Source organism: Arachis ipaensis, chromosome B04, assembly GCF_000816755.2.
Source record: "Arachis ipaensis cultivar K30076 chromosome B04, Araip1.1, whole genome shotgun sequence".
Classification (NCBI taxonomy): domain Eukaryota; kingdom Viridiplantae; phylum Streptophyta; class Magnoliopsida; order Fabales; family Fabaceae; genus Arachis; species Arachis ipaensis.
Window position 1 is genome coordinate 112,661,460 of NC_029788.2, and position 8,634 is coordinate 112,670,093.

The window sequence follows — 8,634 nt, forward strand, 5'->3', positions numbered from 1 at the left end:
GCAATCAGAAGAGTTAAACCACCCCCCCAGATACTGAAGATGAACTTAGTGACAAAGAAAGTGATGACATGTTTCCAATATTCTCACAAGGTACTCGGTTTGGACAGCTGATGCTCCAAGTTGGAATGAAATTTAACACTAAACAAGAATTTATGGAAGCTGTGAGAGACTTTACGATTCAAGAGGGAAGGCAAATAAAATTCAGAAGAAATGAAAGCTACAGGGTGGGGGCAGTTTGCAAGTGGAAGAATGAAGAAGTTAAATGTCCATGGGTTGCATATGCATATAAGGACCATGAGGAGACATACTGGCAGTTAAAGACGTTCAATAATGAGCATGTCCTAGAATGAACAAAAACAGGACAGCAAATAAGAAGTGGCTTGCTCAGAACTTAGTCAAGAAGTTGAGGAAATACCATAACTTGAAGTATTGTAAGGCAGTAGCTTATTTCAAGAGGAGATGTGACCTGGATTTGAACAAGTCCTCCTTGACTAGAGCTTTAACAGATGCAAGGAATGCGGTGTATGGTGATGCAGCTACACAGTATGGTAGACTTAGGCAGTGTTTGGATAGTGTCTTTGAGACACAAATACATAGACACAAATACACAGTAAGACATAGACACAGAATACACAATTTTTTTTTGCTATGTTTGGTAATGATGTACAAGACACATTGATCTCAACCAAACATCATATTTACCCCTATTACTGCAACACCACTACCAACATTGCTTTCAACCATTACTGCCATTAATTTTTCAGCCGCAGTCTAAATAACTATGAAATATCAAATCTTTAAGCCAATAATCAAATCAATAATTTTTTTATATATAAAAAATTAAAATAGAGATCCAAGAAAAAAAAAAGAAACTTGAACAAAATATATCCAATAAAAAAGAATAATGAAAAAAAATACAAGAAACAAGCACAATTTGAAAAATAGATATGAAGGCGGTGAAGACAGATCTATACACAGGGAGAGGCAACGGAGGCGTCAGCGTCGGCACGAACCAACAAAGGCAACGGAGGTGGGTGAAGGTAGATCTAGAGGCAAGGCGAGGCAATAGAGGCATCGACACAAGCGACGAAGAAGAGAGGTGAACCAAGTTAGATCTGGAGGTGGCACGACGATGGGATGACGGAAGGCGACAAGGAGGCGGCACAACGATGGTGACAACAACAACGCTGAGAGGGAGATGAGGGCAGTGGCGGAGGAAGAGAGAAAAGGCAGAAGAGAGGAAGAGAGGCAGACAAAGGAAGGAGGCGGTGGCGACGCCGGAAGTAGTGGCGGTGACAATGGTGGAAGGAGAAGGCAGGGGTAGAACAGAGGTTGGAAGGTGGAATGAATTGGAGAAGAAGAGGGAGAGTTATGATGTTAAGGTAAAGGATAAAATTGGAATTTTAAAAAATAACTAGGGATAAAATTAAAAAAATTTGTGTCTCATGGATTATGTCTCAGTGTCACAGCTTGAAGGAGATACACAAAATACATGTATTTTATGTACATTTGTGTGTAACCATGTCCATCAAAATTTTGTGTCTCAACAAACAAATAGTGTACACGTTTCACCGTGTCCATGTCTCTAGTGGACATGGACATGAACCAAACGAGGCCTTAGAGACTATGGTGAGACATTGCTTAAGAGCAATCCAGGGTCAACAGTCAAAATTGGAGTGACTCCACTGGTTGAAGGCGACCTAATATTTCAAAGAATGTATATTTGTCTGGATGGTTGCAAAAAGGGGTTTAAGGCTGGATGTCGGCCATTGATTGGTTTAGATGGAGCTTTCTTAAAGACACATTTCGAGGGACAAATACTTTCAGCTGTGGGACAGGATGCCAACAATCATATATACCCTATTGCTTGGGCGATTGTAGATGTCGAGAATAAAGAAAACTGGAGGTGGTTTCTAGAATTGCTTCTTGAAGACCTTGGTGACTATGAACAAGATAAACAGAGCTTTATATCGGATATGTAAAAGGTACTCTAAACTCGAACTTTATACAACTTGTTTACAAATTCAATTTATTTTAATTATACATTGTAGAGTACTTAAGAGTTTTAATTATATTATTATTTTTAACTTGTTTTAATTAAGAGTTTGATTTTAATATATCATATTATATTCAAAATTAAACGTGACTTATTAACATATCATAAGGACCTTCTCTCCCTCCAGGGAATACTTATACATACTTGTTTGAAAGCATATATGTCATTTAAACTATGAGTACTTGAATTAATTAGATAATTTGTTTCCTGTATATTTAAATAAGGTTTAATTACTCTGCAGGTCCCTATAGTTTCACCAAATTTTTAATTAGGTCCCTATACTTTTTTTCTTTTCAATTGGGTCCTTATACGTGAATTATTTTTTTCAATTAAGTCCCTACCATGAGAATAACGTTTAAGATAACAGAATATTCTATTTAAAAAACAAATATTCTTATGATTGGGTTAGAGTAACTGGTTAAACATACATGTATTTTTTCAAAATACCAAAAAAGCCCTTGACATTTTGTCCCAAAAAAAACCTACCCAGCCCTAAGTTGCTCTCTGGAGAGCGTCCACTGCCTTCTCCTGCGTCGGTCCGTGGTCTTCATCTATCTCCGGCGTCGTCTGCAGCGGACGATTGGTGGTCGGCCGCCCGTCGCCTCCTTCTCTCTGCACTAGTCTGTTCTGCGTTTCTCTGTTCTGCGATCTTCTGCGTTGTTTGCCCGTCCAAGCCCTCGTCGTGCTTCGCCTCGCCTAACATCGCTGCGCCGCGCCTCGCCACGCCTGGCCTCCCATCCCCGCGCCGCGCCTCTCCTTGATCTGCCTGTACTCGATCTGTCTCAAAACAGGTGACATTAAAATTGATTTTTTTCAGTTTTTAAAACTTGACGTAACATGTTTATGCATATGTTAATTTTTTTTAAATATGGCATTGGTTGAATACCTATTTTCTGAATTGATTTCTGAATTGTTTTGATATAATAGTTTAGAGTTTACAATATGGATATTTATATACAGGGGTTTTGTTAATTGGTGAATTGACATATAAATTAGTTTTGCTGATTATGAATTTTTTTTATTGTTGATTGTTGTTGCTGTGATGATGCTGCTTTATTAGGTTTCTGTTACTCTTTTGTTTAATGTAGTGATGGGATTCAGATTTTGGAGAATTCATAGAGAGAAAAATAGCACTGAATCTTGGTGCTTGCGCTATAATTCTTTATGTCTCTGATTCTCGTATGACAGTTGAAACTGTTGCAAATAAATCTAATTAGCTGATCTGAGTCATTATACTATACCTACGAAATTAGGAAAATTATAGCAGTGTGTGTTTTATAACATGAGGTAGTAACCTAATGCTAAATTTGTTGCTTTTGAAAATTGTCTTTTAATTAAACTTTGGTGTTATTCATATGATATTATTTATTGTTGTTGATTTCTGTTTTCATTGTATTTCCTGCAATATTATAACAATGTTTAATGGCTAATTAATTGCTGCAATATTTATTATTTGAGCACACTGACTGATATAGAAGATTCTTGGAAATATTATTGTTAGTTAAAATATTCTTCTTCTCCCTGAGTCCAAAGAACAAATTGTCTAGTTTCATATATTTATGTATGTTTAGCACATGCTTATGGTAAGCTATATGGACTAAATCCTATTAAAAACAAATCTAGAGGTAAGAAAATTAGGACCGAATAAAATCTCCTAACATGATTAGGTATTACATCTACCTTTCATGTTGCACATATTTTGTAAATAATGTTTTCAATGTTGTTTGCATTTGTTTATTCAGATGTGTTAGTCTTTGTTGTGTTTTATCTTTACTATTTTATTTCAACCAATTTTTAGGTGCTGCACAATGCTTGGGGAAAATTGTATAAGTATTTTGGCAGAAGAATCACTGCAGGTTTACTTGAAACAACGACCATAGCAACAAAGCTTTTAAAATTTAGTGAGGTATTTTCTTATATAGTTAATGAGTTCTTTTTTGTGTTTTTATTAAAAATCTTAGTGTGTTTTCTGATGTTAAAATTTATCATATCTTCTAAAAAAATATTTTGTTGTGGCAAAAACGGTGTGAGGATGCATTGTATTTCCTACCTACTTTTAGTTCTCAACGGCCTGAGCGTCACTTGGCATCAGTTGCAATGGCAAAGATGGAATATCAGTTTATGTTAGAGCAAGCAGCCTTTAGGGATCTCGTTCTGATGGGAAGAGGAGTGAACCTCAGAAAATTATTGGTGGGTGATTGTTGATACTGTTTGACATGGTTTAATCCAAGAATGTGCAGAAAAATTCTGGACTATTGCCTTATATGTCTTGTTTTTTGTTGATACTTGAAAAAATATGTATTACTTATTCTTGAACATAGGGAAAATCCATGCCTTCAATATACTTGCTTTTGGATTTTTGTCAGTCAAATTAGTTCTCTTGTTTGAGGAACTATATAGAAATCAGTTTTTGTAAACAATTTTAATTATTACTCTATTAATGGTTCTTGTTACCATATGTGATATGCAAGTTCTTTCATTTTATCCATTACTTTTTTTTTGTATATTCTTAAGATAAGGTATTTTGAAAGTAAAAAAAAATAACGAGAAAGTATTTTTGGTACAATTTATATATAAATAAAAAAAAGAATGGTAGTGACAAAATAAAAGGGATTATAGGAATATCATTCATGTCGTAGAATCATTAAATAGGGATTATAGAAATATCTTTCATTGAATACATATATTTCACTGAATTTTCAATTAGGTCCCTATACTTTTTTTTTTCTTTTTAATTGGGTCCCTAGGGGTATACAAGTAATTTCACAATCCACTAATATTTTTTTGACGTTTAACGTTAAAAAGGACTAAATTGAAAAAAAAAATAATGCATAGGGACCCAATTGAAAAGAAAAAAAAATATAGGGACCTAATTAAAAATTCGGTGAAACTATAGGGACCCGCAAAGTAATTAAACCTTTAAATAAACATGCTAGCAATTAGTAGAAAGTTATTAGTACTGGCACTTAGTATTAGAATTATGTACGGTAGAGTATTTATAGAGTACAAATTCAACTTGTTTCAATTTGGAATGTTTAGTTTTACTGTTAGCATTTTATTAATTACACACATTGTCATAGACTTGAAATACACAGAACATGCAATCTTTTTTTTTTCGGGGATCAATAATAGTTCATTAAAATTATTTCAAGGGTCAATTTGAGTTCATTAAAATTATTTCAAAGGTCAGTTTGAGTTCATTAAAATTATTTTAGGGGCCAATATAAGGCACGAAAGTGAAATTGTTCTTACTGTTTGGTTTAGGGGTTGATACCAACTGTCAAGGAATTATTGCCTATGGTTCCCCATAGGTTTTGCATATGGCATTTATGGAAGAATTTCAATAAACAATGGAAGGAGTTGAAGTTGAGAGGAATGTTGTGGGACTGTGCTAGGAAAACTACTCGCCACAGGTTTAAACAGAAGATGCTTAGGCTAAAAAGGAGAAATGAAGAAGCATGGACATACTTGGACAAGTGGCCTAAAGAGTCATGGACAAGAGCATTTTTCAGTCATGGACCAAAGATAGACAACATTTGTAACAATGGTTGTGAGGTATTTAACTCAAGAATCAAGGAGTTCAGAGTGAAGCCAATTATAACACTACTAGAGGAGGTTCGGATGTTTGCAATGAAGTCAATTGTCAAAATCAAAGTAAAATTGTCTCACCATATTGGCAAGCTACCCCCAATCCAACATAGTCGCCTGCAGAAGATCAGGAAAGACTCGCAAAAATGGACACCTATATGGTGTGGAGATGATGGCTACCAAAGATTTGAAATTCACAGCTGGCCTACTAACATGGCAGTTGATTTAAGCAAAAGCATCTGCACTTGTAGATTCTGACAGATAACAGGTCCAACATGATATCTTAATTAAGATTTTTATCGTATGGCATTTAAGAGTTTTAGACTATGACTAATTAAAATTTGTATCTGTAGGCATGCCGTGTGTCCATGCATGTGCAGCAATTTCAAGAATAAATAAAAATTCTGAAGACTTTTGTCATCATTGGTTTACTATGGAGGCATATAGGAGTACATATATACATTCCTTAAATCCAATATCGGGTGAGGAACTGTGGGAAAAATTTGAATACAACAAACTCCAAGTATCTAAAACTAGGAGAAGGCCAGGAAACCTTAAGAAAAAAAAGGAGAAAGGACGCTGATGAGGAACTTTCGAGCAGTAAGAAGTCTAAAACTGCAACAAAATTAAAGAAAGTCTACAAAGAATTTACTTGTACTAACTGTGGTGTTAAATGACACACTAAAAGAAGCTGTGCTCATAGAAAAGCTGATGATATTGCCTGTGCTCTTGCTGCAGCAGCAGTAGCTGTTGTAGCTAAATTCAAATCCCAAGATGGAGCTAATGCAAATGCACCCAATGATGCTGTGGCAACTATTGGTATACAAACTGTGGATACTCCACAGGCTTCAGAGATTGACATCACCCAACCTGCTGTTTCACAGCCAGAAATTATAGAGCATGTACTATTATATAACACATTAATTAATTACATTTATGAAAATATCATGTGTTTATTCATCATCTATTAAATATTTTCAATTACATGTAGGTGCCTCCACCTCCACCTCCACTCACAAGGCTAGATAAGCTGCCGCATAAGAGAAGAGCAACTTCCGGTGTAGATCCAATGCAAGGAGCTAGTTCTGGGACAGCGTCAAAGTTTACAGAATTTATGAAATTTGTCTCCATTCCGGGTTTCAAAGCACCAAGGAAGAAATAGAGATTAAATTATATTGTCTTTTGTGGATGACTTGATAAATGTAATTCGAAGTTGTGTTTTGAGGTTATTTTGTGGCTGAAATTTGTGTCAGTGGTTGTTTATGTCTTTTGTCATATCTTGTATAGGACTTTATTTTGGAACCTTTTAAATAGCCCTTTTGTTTTGTGTCTGTAATGATAATACTCTAGACATTACTCTTGATTTATCATGTGTTACAATGGTCATTGTCATGACTATGGTTGACCTATGAAATCAGCTTCAAGGTTTATTACTATAACTTATTTTGCAATTTAGAGATTTGGTATATATATGACAAGTTAGTTCATTACTGTTATTTGCAGATTTGTAATCAATCTCTTGTTTATTCTTACCATTTTACTTTTACAGCATTAGTCACAACTTTTAATTTATAGAATCATACATATTTGTAATACCCTCACTGAATTTGTAGGTTTAGTCACAACTTACAATTTACAAAACAGAATTGTATCAGATTTGTATTGTAAAAAACATAATTGTAGTGACATTAATTCAATTTTATTCATCACTTTTCTACACCCAAGACATAGCTAATGACTACAACTACAAACAAAATAAGAGAAAAACTCAAAATACTATTACATACTTTTAAAATTCTAATTTCAGCTTCTATTGCACTAATCCACCAACCCACATTCATATTCCAATGCTCAATGCTATTTTTATTTTCATGTCTGTCAGTCATGTCTTCTTCTTCTTTGCCATTTGTCCACACAAAAAGTCCACACCATCTATTCCTAGAGGTCTGTCACAAGAACCACAAAATAAATTATGCATGTATTACAAAAAGAAGATGTAAATTCAAGAAGAAAGCAATTCATGAACTTACATTATAGTTTGGACATCCAAAAAATGGTCTCTCTGGATTTGTTTCTATTCCAGACCAACGAAGAACGGGACGCATCCCACAACCACACCAGTGTACCTTTCCAGATCTAGCTCGATTTAGATTCTTTCCCAAACTTCCATGTGAATGAGACCTGTTGCAGCTTTCGAAATTTTGGCAGGTGCTCCTCATCGTCTTCTCCAACATCCAAACAACGATATTAATTTGGGAACTTGGCACTTGTTAGGGTTTTATATTCATTAAAAAGGGGTTAAATTGAGTCTAAAAAAATTTTTTTCACGTTAGCAAAGTTTTATTAAGCCACATGTCAAGCTCACGTGTTACTTAACGTTCCAAGTAAGCGCACCGTTAAATGAGATTAATAGAAAAGTTAATGTGAGTCACTTATTAAAAATTGAAGATTCAAATTGAATCAATTAAAATTTCAAAAGTTAAATTGAGTCTGTCTCCAAATTTTAAACGCTATTTTAAATATTAATTCACAAAAATCTTATCATAACCAAAAATACCCTAGCAGAGCAGGGCACTTTTTTAGTAACACAGATACTTGCAGGATAGAGATTAGAGACTAACAAACCATATCTATAATCTAACATCCTCTAGAATACGAAAAGAAAAAAATAATAATACTTAAACCATGCTCCTCCTAATTCTTGTATGTGTCCATGGTTATTTTTATATTCATTAAGGTCGTTAATTAAGTGTAAATTAAGCCTCTATATATGAGACGCTGTTTGATAGTTGAAAGTTGATCACTAAGACTATAATACCAACACAAATAATTATATCATCATAACACATAAATCAATAATAGAGTTGTATATATGTGACGTCCACATCAATATGTGCGAGCTTTGTTTTAATTTCTTGATGAACGGAGATTTTAGTGGCATTTAGTGTGTATGTGTATATATGTACGTACAAAAGTGATATTTTAATATT